The sequence below is a fragment of the Accipiter gentilis genome, chromosome 28 (genome assembly GCF_929443795.1).
Source record: "Accipiter gentilis chromosome 28, bAccGen1.1, whole genome shotgun sequence".
Classification (NCBI taxonomy): Eukaryota; Metazoa; Chordata; class Aves; order Accipitriformes; family Accipitridae; genus Astur; species Astur gentilis.
Genome location: NC_064907.1, coordinates 5,774,227 through 5,796,814, shown reverse-complemented (window position 1 = coordinate 5,796,814; position 22,588 = coordinate 5,774,227). Strand labels below are relative to the sequence as shown.

General features: G+C 36.7%; 1 protein-coding gene across 4 annotated transcripts in view; it reads right to left on the bottom strand.

Moving 5' to 3' along the window:
• SMYD3 (SET and MYND domain containing 3) overlaps positions 1-22,588 on the bottom strand; it is a 442,190-nt gene that overhangs the window by 340,669 nt on the left and 78,933 nt on the right. For 2 of the 4 annotated variants that reach the window (XM_049830863.1, XM_049830862.1), the window contains exon 1: positions 14,075-15,296. The exons of the other annotated variants lie outside the window; for them this stretch is intronic. The gene's annotated coding sequence lies outside the window, so the exon portion shown is untranslated. Of the gene's footprint in view, positions 1-14,074; positions 15,297-22,588 lie in introns of those variants that run through there. 4 annotated transcript variants of the gene reach the window in all.

Sequence of the window (22,588 nt, the reverse complement as noted above, 5' to 3'; positions counted from 1 at the left end):
AAGGGAACTGACAGTCATTAGAAAGTGATGTTCTGCAGACAAAGGAATAACATATGGAAAACTGAGTTTAAGAGGATTGATTCTGAAAAGCAAAAGATGAACTTAATTTCTTGGGCCTAAGATTTCTTCATTTTAAAATTAATTTTAAGACGGGATGTAAAGTACCTCTTCCTGGAAATAAGATTTTTGGCAATATATTCAATATTCCACATTTCAAATTCTTACTTAGGGTTTTTAACAACCTTCCTCATCCAAGCTGTCAAAGCCGAACAGCTTCCTCTGCAATGGCTATTCCTGTCCTACCAAGTGACTCATGTTTTAATCTAATGTGCTGCACAGTTGTCTAATGGAGTGGCATTTTCTCCTTATGCCATTAATTACCTCTGCATTTTGACTGAAATGGGGCAAAACCCCATTCGTGTTTTTTTCTACTATGTCTATCAATCCATCATGCAGATGCCACCTGCATTATTGAAAAATAACTTGACTGAGCACCAAAAGGCCAAACACCTCCTTCCTCCTCCTAATTGATTTGTTCTACTCTGTGGGACAGAGCATCTAATCAGGTGTCTTCCAGGAGGATGACAGTAACTATTCTGCAATTCTGTTACTGGAAAATCTTATCACTTAGAAATGAGACTGTGATGTATCCTAGAAACACTGGGACTTCAGTCATTCTTGAGCTCAATGCCCAAGGACTCCCCTACTTATCCTCCTGGCACTGGGAGATTTTTCAGGCTAGATCCTGCCCATATTTACCACGGGTATCATACACACAGGCAGAATGGAAGATAAGACTTCAAGAAATGTGATTTCACCCTGCTACACATTCTTAGTTCAGGATTACTGCCTTAAATCAGACGTTTTCATGGACCACTACTCAGTGCAAACGTTGGTGTAACAGACTCTTATTAGTTCTATTTTCAAAGCTAAGCGAAAGTCAGAAAGTTCTTGCACAAAAATTTATTTTTCAATTCAAAGGTCAGTTCAATACTGAAGTTCCATCTGTTCATGCTGTAATGAAAGGGGGTTTTTTTAATCATTGCATATTTTAAGATTAATGTCATTATGGGGAAAATAACAAATACATAAAGACAGTTGAAAATATAATTTTAAAATGGTGAGATGAATTTGAAAAAATAATTTTAAAGACCTGTTTTATAGAAAAAAAAGTAAACTATTTTTAAATTGGATTGAAAACTGGTTTTATTTCAGTTTCTGAAAATTCAGAAATTTGACCACTTCTAAACTTGAGGGACAAAATTCAGCTTCCCATTGTACCTGAGTTAATCTCAGATTGCAGTAGCACACTGTGGAAGGGACAGACATGGATTACTCCAGCAGAACATTAATAAATACATATATGGAGGGATGGAGGAACCATGCTACTTTTTAGCCCAGAAAAAAAAAGGAAAAAAGACCTCTGTGACTTCTAACAGCCATCTGGATATCTGACAGCAGTAACTGAAAGCCACAGAGCACAAGATATAGCTTGGCAACCAGAGAAAGATGCTTTCAAAATGTAGGGGGTGGGTGGGGAGAACATACCTCCTACTATTTATCCAAGTGATTTCCTATCCCAATGGCATTTCCTGTCAATTTTCAAGAATATAGCTTGTCTTTGGACAAACCTCTGATTTCTGAAAACAATGGCATAATTTGGAAAGCAATATGAAAACTAGGAAATGGAGAGTTAAACATTTTCTATTAACAGTAGTCAATTCTCTTCCTCCATAAGGCTTCCAGAGGCGCTCTGCTGGACTGTCATTGCCATGCAAACGATCTATTTTCGTACAACAATAAAAATTCTTCCTTGAAAGTCATTCTAACCTTCTAAGAATGCAGTGATCATGTACTACTACACTAGGAGAACTTCTTAAAGCAAAGGAAAGGTCTAAAACTATTGTCAAAAAGAAGACTTTCCAGCCCAAATCTGAGTTTTTTTCCTTTAGTATCGAAAGAACATCCCTTTTTTATTTTGCAGTATCTCTGGCTATACTAAAGTTTCACATTATAGCTACAAGAAAAGCAAATAAACACATCACTTTTTAATGTAAGGGAGGCATAAAGAGAGCAGCACCAGAAAAAGTAAACACATTAAGGCGTTGTTTTTCTTTCCTCCTTCTTTTTTAACATCTCCCACAGAGTGAATTATTCTAATAACCTGCAATATAAACCTCAATAGTTCCTCATAATTTGCCTGTGAATCTTTTCTTAACCTCAACATTTACAGACTTGCCCTCAAATTTATCTTATAAGGAAATGGCAATTCAAAAACACTACAGAAAAGAGGGAAACAAATGGCTGAGGTGTAATGAATACAATTATTCCCATATACTTGTATAGCTACAGTTTGCTGTTCACCCAAGCTTTATTTCTAGGGTAAGTATTACTATTTTTAAAATTATCTCTGCTAAGACAGAAGAGAGCTGGTCTCACTTTTAACATGCTCATGAAATTTCACCCAGAAGCAGCATTCAACCATAGCAGAGCCAAATTACTGAAGTTCTGATTACATTCAAGCTGGTGCAGAGTCATGGCTGATATATGAGTCTGTCACTCTTAGCATTGATTTGCAGAGCTCTCTGAATGTCTCTGAGCAGTATGGTCCCCTTAAAGCATTTTTCCTTTCTCTCTCCCAAACATCATAATTCAAATTCTCAAGTCTTATTTAAATTTCTTTGTTACATTAAAAATATTCATCAGGTACGTCATTACGTTTTAGCTATGCATCTTATTTCTCTTCAGAAAAAAAAATAATCAAATCATGGCAACTAAAAGAAGAACAGAAAAACAGCTGATGGCAGCAATATAAAGCTCTCATGACTGTCATAATGAGGAATGCTAAAGAAAAATATTACAGATATATTTTGCTGAACTGTATTGGTTAAGCAAAGGCTTTCTTGCGTCCCATTGTAGACATTGCTCATGTAAGCAATATGGGGATCAACGTCATTGAATCTATCACTAAACTCTTCATGCTCGTAAGCTCTCTTCTCTAAGTATACTTACACAGAGTAACTGCATCGTCTGCAGGTAAAACACACACAAAAAGAATAATCCTCCTATTTTTCAAGATCCAGTATCTTAAAAAAACCTGCTTTATTGTCTATATTCATAAACACAACTTATTAAACCATAAAATCATTTTCTGGCAAATGTACAGCATGTAAATTCACATAAATAATTAATGACTTGGTAAAAGTTCCTCACTGACAGAAACTGCATCAGTTTAATTCTACAAAAAAAACAAGTTGTTAAGAAGCACACTCTTCATGGGAGGTAAGGAAACTGCCCACTCGGCATGTTTACCAAACTTGAATGCGCCTGCACTACATCTTCAGTAGGTAATCAAATACATCTTGTCAAAGGCCCGATGTATTCAGCTGACAAACTGCTCTACTCAAGAAGGAAGGCAAAGCTAGTGCTTTCATTTTCTTTTGCCTATACAATACTGAAATAAAATTAAAAAATCAGAATAAACTATCAATATAAATTTTTGCCAGCACTGATTACTATAGCTGGCATATGATGGCGCTCTAGCAACACAGGCCCTAGGCAAACACACAAATGAAACTATAGGGTCTCCGCATGTATTATTGCTTATAATCATTCCCACACATGACTTTGTTTACAAGACTTTTTTTTTTTCCCTTACAATTTTTGGTTATTGTCAAAGAGGGAGGATGGAGAACAGAAAGAGAAATTTACCTACAATTGTTGCCACCACTCCAGGAGAACTGGCCCAATGATAACATGAAAGCACCTTATCTAAAGAATATTTACTACTAATTTTAGTATGACTAAATTTAATTTCTCTTTATAAATGGAAGTATCTGCAGTGCAAATTCTCTCTAAAGCAAGTTCAGGATAGGACCGAAGTCTTGCTCAAACAACCGTCTGCTTCATCAGACCCACCTTAAATATCGCCAAGAATATTCCCCTCAATAAAGCACCATAAAGCTTAACATTTTTTCCCTTACTTTCAAAAACGCCCTTGGCTTTCTCCAGCCAAACCCCATCTGAAATCCTAGTTCCTCTATAGCAGGCATCAGTTTCTCCCTGCCACTTCACAATTGCTGATTAGTATGTTTTATTTAAAGGAATCAGATTTAAGGATTAAGGATTAATCAGGAAAAAATTCTCAACACCTGGGTCACTATAATTCACTCAGATATATCAGTATGGTCAATGAGACTTTTACCAAGAGATATTTAGAATCAGATCTTGAAATCACTTTGTTTTTCATAATGTAGGATTCCCAATGAATAATTTTAAAAACAGGAAGAATGCTCTACAACATGAACAAAAGGCAAGCATATGAGATCAGTTAATTTACTGAAAGGTCATCCACAAATTAATTATAGCAGAAAGCACTGAAAAAAAAATGCACTAAAACCAAATGCAACAGTAATTCTGAACCATCAAGATACAGCCATGCCTGAATTTATAATTATGATGCAACTTTCACACCTACTTTTTTATTTATTACTTTCACAGACTTTGAAACTGCTAAATTCTATGAACTGCTTTTCCACCTCACACACATAAGGCTTTCTTTCTCTGGATTAGTTTTAGCTAGGTTCAGGCCCTGAACCATCCTTCTCTTTTTGGTCAGTTGAGTGCCAATGATGCGGCAAAGATGCAACTATGATGGCAAAAAAGGGAATCCACAAATATCATCACTTTGGTTTGACTTACACAGTCATGGAGCTGCGCTCTCTGGCATAGTTTGCCCCTACAGATAAGCTTTATCACCAGAAGAGGTGAATGCTTCCAGCTCAGCCCTCCAGCCCAGTCTTGGCTGTGTTCCTGCTCCTCCCTTTTTCTCTCTAGGATCTCACAGTCCCAAAAGTGGAGAATGAGACATTTCCACTGGCTGACAATAGCACCACCACCACCACCCCACCACTCGCCTGCTTTGAAGAATTACTTTTCCTAATCAGCAATGCTTCACAGCTAGCTCAGTTTAGCATTAAGGACGATGGTACCACCACACTTCTGTTCATTTCCATTACTGGCTTAGGTACCTGGGGTCCAGTCACGTAAAATTCACCAAATAACACCTTCTCTCTCATCAACCTGGCCCTACTAAACTATGACTCAAAAATTCATAGAGTCATAAAAACTCAGATACAAAGATACTGAAGATACTGTACAGCTAATTTAGGATCAGCCACATAACCTCAACAGCGAGGCCAGATGCTCTGTTTACAAAGCACAAACCCAGTACAAGGCAACAGTCCCATACACGTGGGGGTCCTTAAGAGTCGAGTTTACAAGCAGAATAAAGATTAAGTAGTTCTTCCATGACAGACTTCATCAATCTTTCAGCGCATCATGATTTTACATTCACCTATGAAAAAAACAGACTTAAAACCAAAGTCTTGAAGTGACACCACAATGGTGATTTGAGTACAGGCTCATCTGGAAACATACGCTGATAATTAATCCCTTGTGAGCAAAAGTTGTTTTAGTCCTATAACAAGATAATTGAAAACTGTCAACTCCACTCCAATATAATTAAACAACATTAGATCAGTATCCAAAAATGATATTCATTGGTAGCTGACTGGCACTTTTTATAATATCTGCCTTCACCTGAAACCACTTGAGATTCTTACATTATAGTGAATGCATTAGAAATCTAATTGAAAAATGTGCTTTTCAACAGTTTCACTTTGTTGAGATTTAGAAATAAGATTGTGAGTACAGACCATAATTTGCTGTCTCTGCTATATCAAAATCATTGATCGTGTTAGCTAGAGGCACACAAATCAATACAGCATGTATAGATTGTAATAGACTAGAAATATCAAAGTATACTTTTTATCCATAACAGGAAATAAAGCTAATTCAGGTAGCTCAAGATTTACTTCTTTTTTTTTTTTTTTTTTTTTTTTCCAATAGAAAGAGTGTTAATGGCAGGGGGAACACACTCTTTCAATTATCTACCAAGGACTGATTTCAACAGTCTATTTTTCACCTATAAATCTCACTTCTTCTGGTGTTTTTGTATAACAGGCTGCATTGCATGCTTCAGAACACCCAAGTTTGGCAACAACACATTTTTCTGAAGCATAAACAAGAAAAGGAATGAGAATATGGGAAGATAAATAATTGGAAATAATAAGATCTATGAAGAAGCTGTCATGGGTCCATTCTGGAGTTTCTTATGGAGAATGGAATGAAAATGCTAGAAAGTAAGGTGATCAAAAAGGAAGAGTGAAGTAACAGCTGGGGGGAAAGTGTCTTATTTTACTTCTTCCTCTCTTTAAGGAGTCAAATGCAGATGAAAAAGGTCTGTGTCCAGAGGGATGAAGTGGTAAAGAGAAGTAAGTTATTTCAGCTCTTTGAGTGAGTTTTGAATAGTTTGGAAAATGCGCAAAATCTCCAGTTCCTGCTTTTTTTTAATCAAAAAAAGCTCACCCATCCTGATCACAAATATAGTTTCCTGTAAGAAACCAGTAAGGAATTCAAATATGGTGTCACAGTGGAATCTCCTTTACTTTCAAATTTCCTTTTCCTTCTTCAATTGTTTAATTTAAATTTATCACCCAATGAACTCACAAAGTTACAGAACCAAATTACGTTGCTGAGGACTCAAAACAGTAGGTAACGTAAAATTCAAGCCATTATGTCATTCTAATTCTGTTTGCTTTACAGAAATCATACACTGCTCCTTAACTATATCACATTTTTCCTACATGTCTTCTCATAAAATGCATTTACATTGAGTCATACATTAAAAAAAAAAATCATTTAAATTTTACTAAGTGATGTTGACTGGTAGTACACAGTAGTACTAAAAGATAGTCCTGCATTTTTATTTATGACTAAAAACATCGGACAAAATATCTGATACAATATGTGATCTGTGATTAAATACATATTGCCTTCCTTCATAAACAAATATACACAGAAGATTAAAGGAATGAGGTTGAAAGTATTTAATCAGGCAATGTTTAATGAAAAATACAATTACTGGGGAAGAGGTATCTTTGGGGGTTTTTTTATCTTTGCATGTGCTTTTTTCATGGTCACATTCGTACCATTTTCAGATTTTCTAGGGGAGGGGGAAATTGTTTATACAACAGTAAAAGTTCCCAAAGGTAAATAATCTTTTCTAGAAAAGTTAAGAAATGTAATTTTATCATTGTGTTCACACCAGTTATTTCATTTTGCCTTTTGTTTCCCCTGTTTACAAGTGTTTGGGGAGGGAGGTATGTATACTATGTATACACACAGTATTTGGACAAAAACTCTGCCTCCTTTACAGGCAGTACATTTACAGACGTAAAGGGGTCAGGATAAGGTTAAGAAGCTATTACCTCACATGCTTTATAATAAAGCTGTTATATAGGATTTTCCTCAAAATTTCAATTAAACATAATACCAAAAAAATTTTAATCATTAGCATTCCTCTGTGACAAAATCACCTAGGCAGATATGTCATAATTTAGACAAGTTGTAAATCCATTAACTGTAAGGACTATACTTCCAACAGGTACAATATAATTTGGTTAGAATTTTCTTAAATTAAATATCTTTATATTTCATTAAAGAAATTCACAAGTTCATTTTATGTGACTATAAATAGCAAACTTTACATCCTTGCTTGCTACAAATTAGAGTGTTGAAATTGGTAATACAGGGTAGGGAACAGTTGGAATTGCTATTTCATAAAACGTCTGAGATACCTGGGACTACACCTGATGTCTGCCAGCGTTCTACTCTGCATTGGCTGAAGGGAAAATGATGAGTAAGGCTAATTCAGTATTTTCCACTTTCAAGCACCAAGTTTCATCTCAGTAATCAAGCAGTGCATTGAAAACCATTAGTAAGCATGCGATCAGCACAGTAGAACCATATCACAACACCAAACTTGAAATACTTGGCCATATCCCACAGCAAGTATAAACTGGCATATTAAGCCTTTTTGCCCTCCCTGCTCTTTTAGATTTTCTTTGACTTCTGACTACATTTTAAGCATCCACCATTCTTCACACCCTACCTCCTAAAACATAATTTATTAGAGCAGTTTTTCACCAGAAAATCTAAGGAGGGCAGGGTTCCCCTCTGTAGTTTAAGAAACAAAAAGCAAAACTGTGTCAGATGTCACCATAAAATGCACCAAACACACATGCATAATACACACTAAACCGGTCATATCCTATAGGGATCTGATGAATTTAAGACAGAATATCAGTACTGGAGCATGATCAGTCATTCAGAAGGACAAATTGAGTTGACTTGCATCCATATAATGCACCAACACTTTAAAAGAAGCATTAAGTAGTGGCAACCATAAAAGTATAAATTGTTGACTTTTAAACAGTTCCCAACAGAGGGTGAATGTATTTGCTCTTGGAAATTCCCATGAGCTAGCTACAGAAAATTGCAGCCCTCCTTCCCCAACAGGACAGTGCAAAGATTTTATGCCACTCCTCAGTTCAATAAAAAGACATAACTGGTATGTTTGAAAGAAATCGTGGTCAGGCACAGTTTTGCTATGCTGATATCATATAATCCTTTGTTCTCTTAGACTGTCTTGTGGAAGAACAGAGGGTTGCAAGCATTTCTTCAGGCTTGAAGCACATGAATCAGACCAATGTCCTTCAATGGAGCTACTGACCCCGTGCATGAATACAGCCAGAATTTGGACCAGATGCAGCTGCCTAAGGCTGCTGAGGCAAGACTGAAATACCACCAGAAAACTAAGGAAATCAATCACAACAGTGGGAGAAGATTATTTCAGTGCTTTTGTTCACCAGTACTAACAAAATGTAATAAGAGTACGGAGCCTTGCTGTGAGGTAGAGCAATCGAGACACAGTACCATGGCTTCTACCAAGGCAAACTTAATAGGAGCAGTGGTCAGGTGAAAATGATGCAGAGAATATTTTAGCCTGTTATTGAGCTGGTAGAATGGATGCCCAACGAGACAGAAGGAAACCTTCCCCTACCTGGAATACATACATAATTGGTCTTTTACAACAACTCGTAAGTAAATATTAAAGAGAAATCCCAGAAAAAGCCTAAGTTTCAACCAAGTGGTACATGTGCATGTGACTCTTCTGGGGAAGAACTAAACTCCATTTCTTTTCATACAGGATCATACCTAAGGGTTTCATTAATTCTTGAGACACTCCTATTCAAATGGATAGCCATAAGTTGTAAGCACTATTTTTTTGCGTCTTCTATTCCTACAAAGAAATCTGCAAGAAAAGACGGTTCCAGTTATGTTCACTGTTACGTTTACCCAAGACTGTCACATCAGGAACAGATTACTGTAACATAATCCAGCCAGACCACGTGAGGCCAGCTAAAAGCTGAAGCCAGTGCAGAAAACAGCTGCTTGTATAATTTTGCTATGTGCTGGAAACACAATAGAACTTCTCTGTAGATTGGCCTCTAGCTATATGTTGCTTTTCAGATGGCATTTACTGTTTTAAGCTCTACACAGGTTACCATTTTTTTTACTGGCAAATACCCAGCTAACACTCTAGCTATTATCACCCCTCTTTAAAGAAAAAGCATTATTGATCAGGTATTTTCCATTAAATATCCTCGACTCCAGAGGTCACTTCTCAGCAGAAGGCAGAGCCTGCCAACTTTACCAGCACCAAATCTCCATTTTTTTTCTCCTTACATGTGAGGCAATGGTGGACACTGGGCTTATTATGGAAATTGGTCAAGCACCCTTGTGTGAGATTGTCAAGGTTTTCCTGGGGATGTGATGTGAAGATGTAGTGTATTTTTCAAAAAGTGTCTACAATTTTTGCCTGTTACATTTTAAAGAGGAATAATCTCAAACATATATTCCTCACTGATGCTCCCTTCTCACTTCTAAAAACTATTTCCATTTCTATCAGGTCAAAAAGCTACTTTTTAAAATTGCTTGCATAAAATGACCATACAGATGTGGATTTATGACAACACAGAGAATTCTCCCAGACAACCTGGTTATCAGGAAGACCGTCTAGAGATTACTTATCTCCAAATATGACCTCAGCATAAATTTAGTCAGTCAGCCACAAAAAAAATGATACTGTGTTTTTTGAACTTGCTCTATCTCCCTCTGATAGTCTTGCATCTACCAAGAAATTGTGCAATTTCTTCATATTTAATTCTTTGTATGAAGCCAAGATTTGCAAGTTTAGAATAAGCTTTTATATAATTGTTAAATATCATTTTATTAAGCACTTTTGTGACTTCCTAATATAAATGGCTTACATTTGCACAACTCCATGATTTGCTACCACAATAACTGCAAAAGTAGTTACTTAAATATTTTGGAGAGTCTTAGCTGTTTTCATTTACTGGAAGTGAACATTTGACTTCATTCCAAATAAAACATTGTAGACAACATCTTTATCTAGTTAGGCAAGTAAATAGCAAGCTAGTCTTATCTGAAGTGTTATAAAGAAATTGTTTACAGGGAAAAATCTTATTATTAAAATGTTAATGTCATTTTAAATACAATGTCTAGATCAAGACTATCCATAGTATTTCTATGGCTATAATCCCCACAGAAATGTTGGTTTGCAGTTCTCCACTGTAAGACACCACCATCTCCCTGCTTTGCTCCCGAGTGTACATACCATGATGTGAAAAAAGTTGGACACAAGTACACACACACCCTGCCTGCTTTTCATCAATAACTACTGTTGGTCCTCTAACCAGTACCCAAAATTAAATCTTTAAATCCTAGAGAACAGCTTAAGAAGGAAAGTGTCCCAGCTTCTTCTGCTATGGCACACGTGACATTTTGGCAAATAATCATCGAAAGAGAGTAATGTTCCTAATTCTTTCTTAAGAAGCTACTAAGTTAAAACTTTAACTTCAGAGTAAGTAGCATACAGCTTCTAACCTCCACGTCCTTGTTATAAAGGCAAGTAATAAAAACATTGTCAAACTCAAATAAAGACAGTAGCATGAAAGGTCTTCCAAGCACTATGAAAACACTCAACTGTAATAAGATACAGTATTGTGGTAATTTGTTAGATGGAGGGAGGAAATATTATATGTCATACTAGCTTTTAAAACAGAAGACAATGATTTCTATGCACTGTATGGTTTAAATAATACCTTTTGTTACAAAAGTATTTTGCTTTCTTCAACTTTTTATTTACAAGAAACTAAGGAAATGGAAACTTTGAAATAAATGAAAATATATCAGCTTCTGTCTCTCTTTCACCACAGAAACATAATAATAAAGATTTTAGTCCTTACTCTATAAAAACCCCTGTAAGATTGTCACTTTAAGCCCATAAACAATTTCTGTTACAGTAAGAATATGTGGTTTTGTTCAGCTGAGGATGCAACTTACTGGATAACAACATGATGCAATGAATACTGGCTGTATGGAAATAAAAAGTTTAGTTCTACCAACTTCAGCAAGCCATACAGGTCATTCCAAATAGCTGACTGCTCCCTAATCTCTAGTCTGAGTTTGCAGACAATGATAATTTTATTCATTTTCCAAGCACTGACGAAAGTATCAAATAGCACAGGGTCAAGAATCTATCCCTGTGAGACAGACACAAAAAAGCATGTCTGTACATTGAATATTCACTCATTTTCAACAAATGCTGAAACACTTGTTAAATTATACAAGGCTTTGAGCTGATATCTGATTTTTTTTCCTTAATTTAGATGACCAAAAAAATTAAAAATTGGCTTAGTATCAATATTACCTTTCTCCACCAAACACGTAAACTCATAAAAAAACATATCATTAGTTTCACAAGAATCTATTTTTCATAAGGTTACAGAATCACAGAATCATTTAGGTTTGAAAAGACCTTTAAGATCATCAAGTTCAATGGTAAACCTAGCACTGCCAAGTCCACCACTAAACCACGTCCCTAAGCTCCATGTCTACCTGTCTTTTAAATATCCTCAGGGATAGTGACTCAACCACTTCCCTGGGCAGCTTGTTCCAATGCTTCATAATCCTTTCAGTGAAGAAATTTTTCCTACTATCCAATCTAAACCTCCCCTGATGCAACTTGAGGCTGTTTCCTCTTGTCCTGTCACTTGTTGCCTGGGAGAAGAGACCAACATCCACCTCACTACAACCTCCTTTCAAGTAGTTGTACAGAGCGATAAGGTCTCTCCTCAGCCTCCATTTCTCCAGGCTAAATCAGTCAGGATTGATTTGGTAAGATTTCATTTTTATCAGTATGTTGTCTTTATCAAGAGTATTTTGTATTTGACAGTGACATTATTATCAGGACAAACCAGAAAATAATTGATGCATGCTGAACTTTTTCTTTTTAAACACTGATTTAAAATCACCTTTTGTCCAGTTTTCAAAAAATTCACCACTCAAAGACCTGGCAACCAGCATTAATATTCCTGACAATGTTTTGGCCTGTTAAATCCAAGTTGTCAGGTTATGGCGATAAAAAGATAGTATGGCATTAAAATAAAGCAAATACAGAAAATGTCGTTTGTTGGGTTTTTAAGATCACATACACTGGAGAAAAAAAAAGTTTTATGCAATATTCCCTTGTTTATAAATATAACAATAACTGCTACTATTTTAGCCAAGAGCTCTGTATTCTCATGTAGAGACCAGCTTACTGGAGCAGTACATGAATCCTGCGAAACAATAAAAGTAATTTATTTGTTCACTTTCCCACATAAAAATCGAATGCGGATCATTTCCACCCATTGACCATAAAATCCACGTTATTAATCACCTATCCACTTGCTAGTGACCATTATACCTTGTTTCTGGGGAAAAAAAATGTACAACTGCAGTTCCTAATGCTAATTATTACAGCTATCTGCTGAAATCAGCAAAGCTATCTGAATTTATATCAGTTAAAGATTTTTCACATGGTATGGAGAAAGCATATTAGAGTACAAAAATGACCAGTGCACGTTATAAGGATAAAGATTTACAGTGATTGCTATAATTTCATCCCTCCGTTAAATATCCATCCTGTTTAATAATGTGACCTATGTAAAAGATTTTTAAAGCATTTGAAATGCATAAAATTTAATTTCACTCTGTCAGGGAGTTTTATTTCTTATTTCTATGAACATAAGTTCCAATACAAGTAGGTATATTGGAATTCTCACCTTAAGTTAATTTTCCCCCTAAATGCAGTGACAGTGGTTAACCATTGGAGTGCTGTTCACCTTTTTCCAGCACAATAATAAAATGCAACTTTAGGAATCTTATACAGAAATTATCTTTTAAATTAAAAAGATTTGTGAAAAACCCTGACATTGAGAATAAGGAGAACTATTGGCTACTTCACTTGCAAGCATTTTTGTAATGAGACTCGGTAGGTCTCAATCAATTCTGATTTCCAATCAAGATAAAAAATTAAATATTATACAATATTTAACTTTCTGCACCACAAGACACTGACAGAAGAGGTCTGAAATGGAGAAAGAAGCAAGCAGCCCAAAGTAGGTGTACCAATATAGTCAAAAGTTGGTGTTAAGGTCCTGTCTTGTAAGCACAGCAGGGTTTAGAACAGGAAGCGGTGGAACAAAGTAACCATTTCAAGTCAGATGACATTGCTTTGCTCACTAATACAGAGAAAAATCATTCTTTCCTTCTTTTAAAGGGTGTTTTAAAAGATGTGAGGAACTCCAGAGGTAGGCAGACAGATCATCAGGTTTATATTTTCGTAGAACAGGATTAACAAATCATCATTTAAGGATGGCTATTCCAGGTCAAACCAAAGGTCGATGTGCAGCACACTATGATGTTTCTGACTGACCCACATCAGATTCTTTGTGAAAAGGCACAGTAATAGCACAGATATAGGGTGATCTTTCCACTGATATATCCATCCCAGCACCCACCGATCTCTGCCTTAGGAATTTCCTGAGCCAAAGGCTGTATTCATCTTAAAAATGACAGTGACTTTTTCAGATCAGCAGATCAGCAGTCACATCAGTATAAGACATGACAAACCTGATGTTATCTTCTTCCCTCATGCCTTACCTTTCGATCTCCCGACTTCTTAGACCCAACTAAAAGTACAACAGCAACACAGCAGTAGAAACACAGGATGAAATGGCTCCCACAGCTCCACCCAACTTACTGAAGACTGATGAAGTAGAGATACCAGATCAGACCAGCCAGATGGTACCTCTGATGAGGGAAAATACTCCGAAGTCCAAGGGAACAGCTGTCAGGGCAGACCTGCCAGCCCGTAACTCGTCTGTTGCTAGCCAGCATCTTGAATCCCGTGCATATGGACCAAAAATAAATAAATGAAAAATCACCAGATTAAAACTTTTACTCATCCTCTTATACTCGCTTTCTTTCCCTTTTTCTGTCCCTTTCTTCCACAGCAGGGAATGTGAGGATCAGGGTTCAGACACACGAACGAGTTGCCGTACTTCAGCATAGCTCAACCACAGCAGCTCTGTGCAACTCCTTCCGACCCTGAAGGTCAGGTGAAACACAGCTGCTCAATGCTCTTCAGGGAATGCTCGCAGTACCCACAGAGCACAGTCACCACCTGGCCCACGCCTGGAAACTTGCTCCGGTGCCTGTGCCCTTACCTGGAACTTGCAGCCGGACAGCAGACCTACCCTTCACCCAACAGGAGCTGCTCAGCAGCCTGAGAAACCGTCAAAACAGCCCCTGTCTCTACCAGTGCAGACACAAAGTCCATCAAGCCTTTTAGCCTGTCTCCAAAAGTGGCCAGCAGCAGAAGTCAAGGGAAAAATTCATGAACAAGACAAGCACTGCTTTGGGTGAAACTTTTTTACATGCTCTCCAAGGCTTTGCTGATGTGCTTCTTAAGGACATTGCAAGCTGGAGGTGGTATCGTTATACTATCAATGTTTTTTTCTTCCATAGTTTTCACAGATCTAACAATTCCACCGTTACAGGAAGACAGAAATAAGAGATTCAGTGTTGATTAGATTTATTCTGTACCATGCAATTCAAAATATTTGTAAGTAAAAATAATTAAAAATATTCTGTACTGTTTCAGAATCTCACAAATCTCTTGGTCTGTTTGGTATTGTAACCAAGCCAGGGAAAGTCTCCACGTCCAAAACACTAAACTAAGTGCAAAATTTTACTCCTTTTTTAATGGACTTTCATAAAACCATTGCCATAAGATCCAAAGCTTGTTTACTGTGAAATGCAACTGCAGCAGGAACTCCAGCCCTTTTCTCATTTATCTGGTATTTCTCTACCTGAAGCTAACTGGAGAATAGGAAAAGGCCACCTACCCCTTAGTTCTGCCTTTCTTGCTCCTTTTTTCCCAAGAGTGTCAAATGGTTTCTTGGTTTCTACTTTCACCTTAAGAACAGTTAGCATTTTCCTAATTGAAATAGAAAAAAAAAAGGGTTGGAGTCAAACATAAAAGAGTTTATTTTTTCAAGTTCAAGGTTCAGGAAACACCAATATTTTAAATAATAATAGTAGTATTAAAAAAAAAAAAAAGTAAATCATTGCATTAACATGATTAGATCACAATATACTGACCCAGTTCAGCTTAATTCATATGATGTTAACAGGCCATTAGAAACACCAAAGCTTTGATGTGAACTAGTCTTACTCTTTTCAAATTGTTTAATAACAGCAAAAGAAGAAATAAAGCCTCCCTTAACAAAACAGTTTCTGGAGGCAGCCTTTAAACACCAGCCATATTATTTGAAACAATCCAAATCGGCCTACAAGAAGTTTACACAGTTGCTTTTTAATAAAGACAAATGAGCTTGAAAACTAATCTATCAAAGTGGATTGTATTTAATCAAAAAAGGAAAAGTCGTTTTTGACAACAACATCCCCTTAAAGAAAGCCAAAAAGTCTGCCAGCTTTTAAGTCACACACAGTAATCTACTGTATCCGGGTTTCTAAGGGTAGTCCCAACCCTACAATTACCCAGTAGTCACAACTAGTTTTCCTGACAAAGCCGAGCCTACACAGAAATACCAATTACAATAATTCTTTATTGAAATTATTCTTCACTGTGTTTTCTAATTCTAAAACAAGCAAATTTCGGAGAAATACTGAATGCCAAAAGGGATAAAAACATGAATGATTCAATTCTCGATTATGCCACACATGATCAACCCTTCCTGTTTTCTAGCTCAGCTTCAACTGAAAGTCAATGATACATTTTAAATAATAAAAAAGAAGAGACCCATTAAGTCTTATGTCACTTCTGTGACAACATACTTTTTAAAGGGCAGAAAACTCCACTGCAGCCGTAAAATTTATGAGGGATTTTGCTGAAAATTTTGACATCATGTCCTGCCTGGACTTAGCTGCTAACACTGTCTTCACAAAAGCAGTTAATTGATACCAAACCACAGTAAAGAGAAACTGATCATTTTTTATATCTTGTTTTATCTCCATGTACTGGTTTCTTGACACACACAGGGTAGCATTTACCCAAAGAGTAGAAAGCAGTTACCAAGTAATACTAATATTATTTATATGATGGATTTTCTGGTAATCCAGTAACACTGCAAGAAGAGAAGATAAAGATGACATTTCACTACAGCATTTATTTTATTTATTTTGAACCATATAAAAAGTTCCCTTTTTTAACCTTGCTCAAATAACCTTTGGATCACCTCTTCTGCTCTTTTCAATCCTTTCTAGCCTGTAGGAGATACTCCTGCTATAGATCTGTTCTGCTTGCAACAATGCTTTCCTGCAGCCAGTAATTCCCACAAGATGCATTTCAGTAAGTGTGGTATTACCAGGCTGCATTCAGACAGACCCAAGAGAAAGTAATTTAGGTTCAAGGAGAGAGCCAGATCTTTTCAATAAGAACAGCAATACTAAAGCTGTTTATGAAGTTATAAGTATCACAATGGCCCTCTTTCTTTTCTGCGAAGAAGATGGTGTGTTTCAGCTGAAACACGCATCCATTTAAAGTCCTTTGGAATTCTTCTGCAATAAACATACCACTGAAAGAATATCAGTATCATTATCCTAGCCTTGATTCTATATGTGTATAAGACAGAACTGCTGGAAAATTATAAAATTACTTTTAAAAGCTTAATTATTTATTTCACTGCCATTGAGTTATTAAAATTTCAACTCTCCATTTGCCAGGAAATAAGTAAAAAACAAATACTTTTTCTATTTCATTCCAACAATCTTTTCAGCTTAGGCACTGCAAGGTCCTTATATTCAAGTGAGTTCCAGAAATCCCAAAAAGCACTCATTTATTAAAAGAATTTCATTTCAAGTATTTTGGTGTGACCCAAAAGCTATTTAGCTTAGACAAGTAGGCTTTTGGTAACAACTATTGAAGCTTAAAAGGCAAGCTATCAGGCAAGAATTTTGTCTCACATTAGAAGACATAAAAGGCAACTGCTTCTTTTAACTTACCTACTACTAGAAATACATCTGAAATAATTTTTCACGGGTAAAGTCCATTAATACAAATAACTGCATAACTAAATTCTGTTTACAGGGTGTCTTTTATATCACATGATAGTTATACATGGGTGAACCCTAGCTCAACTTTTTTAAACCTTGTATTTTCTATCCTTTATGTTTTTGCATAAAAGTCTTCAAACTTATTTCCCAATTATTCAGTCACAGAACCACAAATCACTCAAAAAAGGAAATCCGTAAGAGTTAATTTGGGTGATATTTCAACCTCAGAATGAAGCAGTAAATGAGCACATTTTCTTTTGCTGCTTTTTCTTTCTCAAAAGAAACTATCAATGACAGCTTCCTTGGCAACAAGACACGAACACATAACATCACTGATTCAAACAGCTAATCAAGGGCAGATGTCTCAAGAGAGTATCAGAGCAGGCTTCTGGATTTCCAAGCACATCTGTCTTTTCTACAAATAAAATTATCCCCTTAGCAAGGAAATCCAGTGTCATTCTGAAAGTTAAGACATAATTCATTTTCCAGTGCATCTTTCTATATTTTAATTACAGGTTCCCTCACAGTTTGTGAAAAAAAAGAAAGAAAAAAAAGAGGAAAAAAAAAAAGAGCAGAAACATTTGTCACAGCCATATGGAAGCACCAGAGAGCAAGCGTGTTTTCATGGGAGATAACTTTTTAAAGAAGTTTTCATCCTAACTTCCAAAGTATACTAGCACTTCTGTAACATGCTGGGTGCCCTAACTTACAATGAACACATCAATAGTATTTTCGAAGTGATTTCAGAGTGTTCTGGCATAAGATCAAGCTTCATGACAGTTATAAAGGTCTTCTCTTGGGGATTCAAAGTTCACAGGTTCACGTATACTTTTCTGTATAACCCACACGTACAGAAGTCTAGTGTGATCTATAAGATTCCAGTTTCGTTTTACCTAGAAAATGCATCCTACATAACTTTAAGGCTAAAGGTAAGAACCCCAAGCAATCCTGATTTCACTTACCTTTCTTTTGCATAACAACACATTCCAGTTACACATGTGAAACAGTGGTTATTGAAAGCTTTTGACAGCATAAGACTACAGCGTAAGATTAATCAGTAACACTATAATAATAGCAGTGCTAATTATTTCATCCTAACCTACAGCAAAAGAGTATGCACAACACTGCTAGCATTAACAATTATTCTACAGTGTACATCTCACACTGAACATACTTGCACTGCACTGAACATAATTCAAATATAACATCTCCCAGGACACAGAAGAGCTAAGGTGGATATGGGGAGGTAGACTGACTTACCAAAAAAAAAATAACATGTGAGAGGAGGCAGGCAGCTTCTGGCAAGAAAACAGGGTTGGAAAAATTCAAGTTTAGTTCCCCATTTGTTCCTAAGCAGTAATGAGTACATTCAGATCTTGTCCTTGATCCCATGAAACCAATGATGGGACTCCTGATGACTGAATCTCAAGTTCCTGGAATCTCAACACACAAGGCCACATGGTGGGAATGGATACCCAAGTCAAACAGCACATATGTGCCTAGGCACGCAGTCCTGGGACATGCTAGTGCCTTGGCACATGGAAGCACACAGCAGGGCAAGGTCCCTGGAGCCCAGATGCAGCTTGAGGTTGTGTCTTTGAAAAGGACAGCTGTCCAGCTGCAGAGCAGCACCTCTTCCAGGTCCCCACACAGGAGGCATCAGCGGACTCCCTAACCGTGTCTGTATCTAACACAAGGGGTATGAGAAGATTAATATTACACTGTAAATGCAGGAAACGAATGAGCCTCAGTGGTGAAGCATGAAGCAGATGGCATAACAGCATGCCTTGGCACATGAGACTTGTGGGCCCACCTCAGGGACATCAGATTCTGAACCCTATTTTTTGGTGTTTGGAGACCTTCTGAAGATGCACATAGCACATTACCGTTGGCGGCAGCCCCTGTTGCTTGCTTATTGTCAAGGAAAGGCTACACTCAATCCTGAGGAGGAGGAAGCCTGTACTGATACAATCCAGTCTGCCAAGGCCAATCTTCCTAGAGCAAAATTTTTGAATGCATGGGCAAGAGCAGAAGTTGCAGAAATCACCCCTACCTCTCAAAATTCAGAGAAAGTAAATCAACTGGAATTGCAACCTAATCTGCAATCTGGGCTAGAATGGTAGATAAACATCACTATGCAAAATTATCTTGGAGCTTTAAAAATCTTTCAGGCATTTTGCATATAAAGATATATTGGTTTTCTTTCCATTTAGACTTAATTATAAAGTCAGCGTTACTGCAAGAAGAGCAAAGTTGACTATTTAAACAAAGCTAGTTACAATTTTTAGAAAGACCAAATGAACTTTGTAGAATCCCATAGTCAGATCTTTTATTCTATCTTTTTTTCTGAGAACTCAGTTTTACTTGGAACAATAAATCAAAGCCATTGTGCCTCATTATTCTAACTTCCACTATTTATCATTACATTGTTGCAAATATTCTGGAAAAGAAATCAAAATTTAATCACATAGAAGAGTTAGGTTTGAATTGTGAAGCATAATGTATAGGCTTGTTAAGTTTGAAATGTAGCCATAGAAACTTTAGGAACTGTGTTACGTGTGACTATAGGAACCTTAATATTGTTAAAGTTTGAAATAGCTAACCATAGAAACCTCACCAGGAAGTTACTGGTCTTTCTATGTTTTGTTTTAAGAAACTAAGGAAACAGTCATGGGCACCAGTTTGCTGCTTGAAAACCCCCTTACCTTTCCCATCTTGATTTGAGTATCGAAGATTCCAATCAGTAGAGCTAAGTGTTTGTTTGATTGTTTTGATTGTTTTTAAATAAGAATATTGATAAGGTTATATAATGAAAGGACCAATCATTATAAAGGTTAAATTTAAGAACGAGCATAGTGTGCATTTTTATGTAAAGAGCTTATGTAACAATGACCAGACAGAAAAAGTCTATAAAAACTGATGGATTTTGATACTAAGTTGGACACGCCTTTGGAGGAGCGATCCCCTGTGTCCCCAGCGCTGCAATAAATGAAGTGCCTGCTTCTTAACTTCACATTGGTGTTAAGCAGTTTTATTCCAGATTTCGCTAGCAACATGAATTTAATCAATGTCATTTGCTCACATGAGCTAGAACAGCCACTTGCCCTCCCTCTTGAACGTCCTCCAAATGCTCTGTGCAATTTTGATTCTAAAGAGTGGCAGACATATTCATATACTCAGGGCTTCTCATTTACTGAGTGATGAGTACTTTTGTTAGTAGCATTGTAGTGACAGGTTAAGGTGGATGGAGAAAATTTTAGTCGTCTAAAAGAGTTGTTCCTTTTTCTGCCATAAAGATCTAAGATAATTAGCATCTCCCCACTGAAAAGGTAGGAGATGTACAACAAATACCCACTGAGAAGATTAGACACCAGGAGAAAACTTGCCAAACTGCAGCTACACACCTTATTTCATATTACTACATGACAATATATCATTAAATGAGACCCAAGGAGATTTCTAATCACTAACAATACTAATTACAGAATTAGCATCAGAGAATCAAGCATTCCTCACTTAATCCTAGCTGAACTAAATATCAATTGCCACAGAAAGACCAAATGTGACACACTCCTACCTTCACACCTTGGAAAGCTGACTGTGAGAACTGTGGAGTTAAACAGTTCGGGACAAGGCAGCAGCTAAATACAAATTACTGTAATTATATGCTTGCTTGATCCAACAAGCCTGGTGCAACAAGCTGCATCTTATTTCTGCCTATGCACCATCTCTCCCCTCCATACTACATGCAAAAGTGTAGTCCAAGGAAATCCTCCTCCAACTGCACACTGACAATAAAACTCCAGTCAAGTGTGTATCAGCAAGACAGAGTGATTAAAAGCATATTGCGACAAATATTCACAACTTCCCACTTCCCTGTATGTATACAGGTTAATGCTAGTAAAGTAACTAACATAAAATATGATGAACTACACAAATGAGTAGGAAACCCACCAGCCCACTCTCCCCTCATCAGCTCCATTTCTCACACTTAGGCACATTCACTTAAATTTCTACAAATATCTGTATTCTCATCCCAAACAATCAAGAGATGCTCTGGCAGCAAATGGTGCTCAAATGTTGTCTCAAAATTAATGGAAAACACTATGTTCTCCCCTAATAACCAGGCTTGGTTTTTTTCTATGTCTTTCTCATGAGGTTCCACATTTCCCTCATCCCTCTTATCTAGAAATGGAGCGACAAGAAAACTGAATTTGCAAATATAATTTCTTGTGAATCTACAGCATTTAGATAATAGCCAAAAGAGTTACTAGAAATCATACAACTGTGGACCTACTAAATTGGGTTGGTTGGTTGGTTGGTTTGTTTGTACCAGCAGCAGGTTTGCCAGCATAATTTATATCCATTTTGTTGTTTGTGGTGCAATTCCTTGATCAGCAGATAAAGACTTTCAAATAAATATACCTGGCAGCAACATGCTTGGAAAGCACATGTGCACATGCTTACTCTTCTCCCAAACAGTAGGCTACTTCATGGTCAAAAATCTCTCACTGAAAACATATTCTTCACAGCTCTGGATACTCCCAGCTCTTTCAATTCACCCTTCCAGCCGAGCCATACCAATAGATCACAGTTTCTTCCAGAATACACAAGCTACCAGACACATCTCTAGTTATTTGGCAGGGTTTCTCTATGCTTACACAATTTGTGTGGTTATGGAGATACATTATCTCTCTGGTCTCATACCCACATACAGATTTGCTTTTGTCTTTCTGACACAAGAACATGCACTATGATTCATTATGATTCACCTCCAGCAGCCGGGGCCATTGTGAGACATCAGCAAATCTACCTAAATTCAGCTGCTTCCAAGAAGATGCAAGTATTGCAAATAAGAAGCATTAATGTTGCACACAGTACTTTTTGTTTCCAGGTTCTTATATTCTCTAATTTTGTGCCATGACAAGATATTACAAGGACAGTTAAATAAATAAAAGATAGGAAGCATATCCATTAACGGCTTCATTAAGTCAATAAGCCTTTGAGAACTGTGTACAGTTAAGAGTTAACCAGGAAAACATATTTTTCAAAATTACAGTTATCATGATTACCCCAAATTGCTTCTATTTTTTATACCTTGCAGGTCATGCATGCTGGAAACGATGGTACAAATCTTGCTGTAATTCTCAGCAGCCACTGTTAATTCATCTCAAGTATATTCTTTTTACAGGAGATG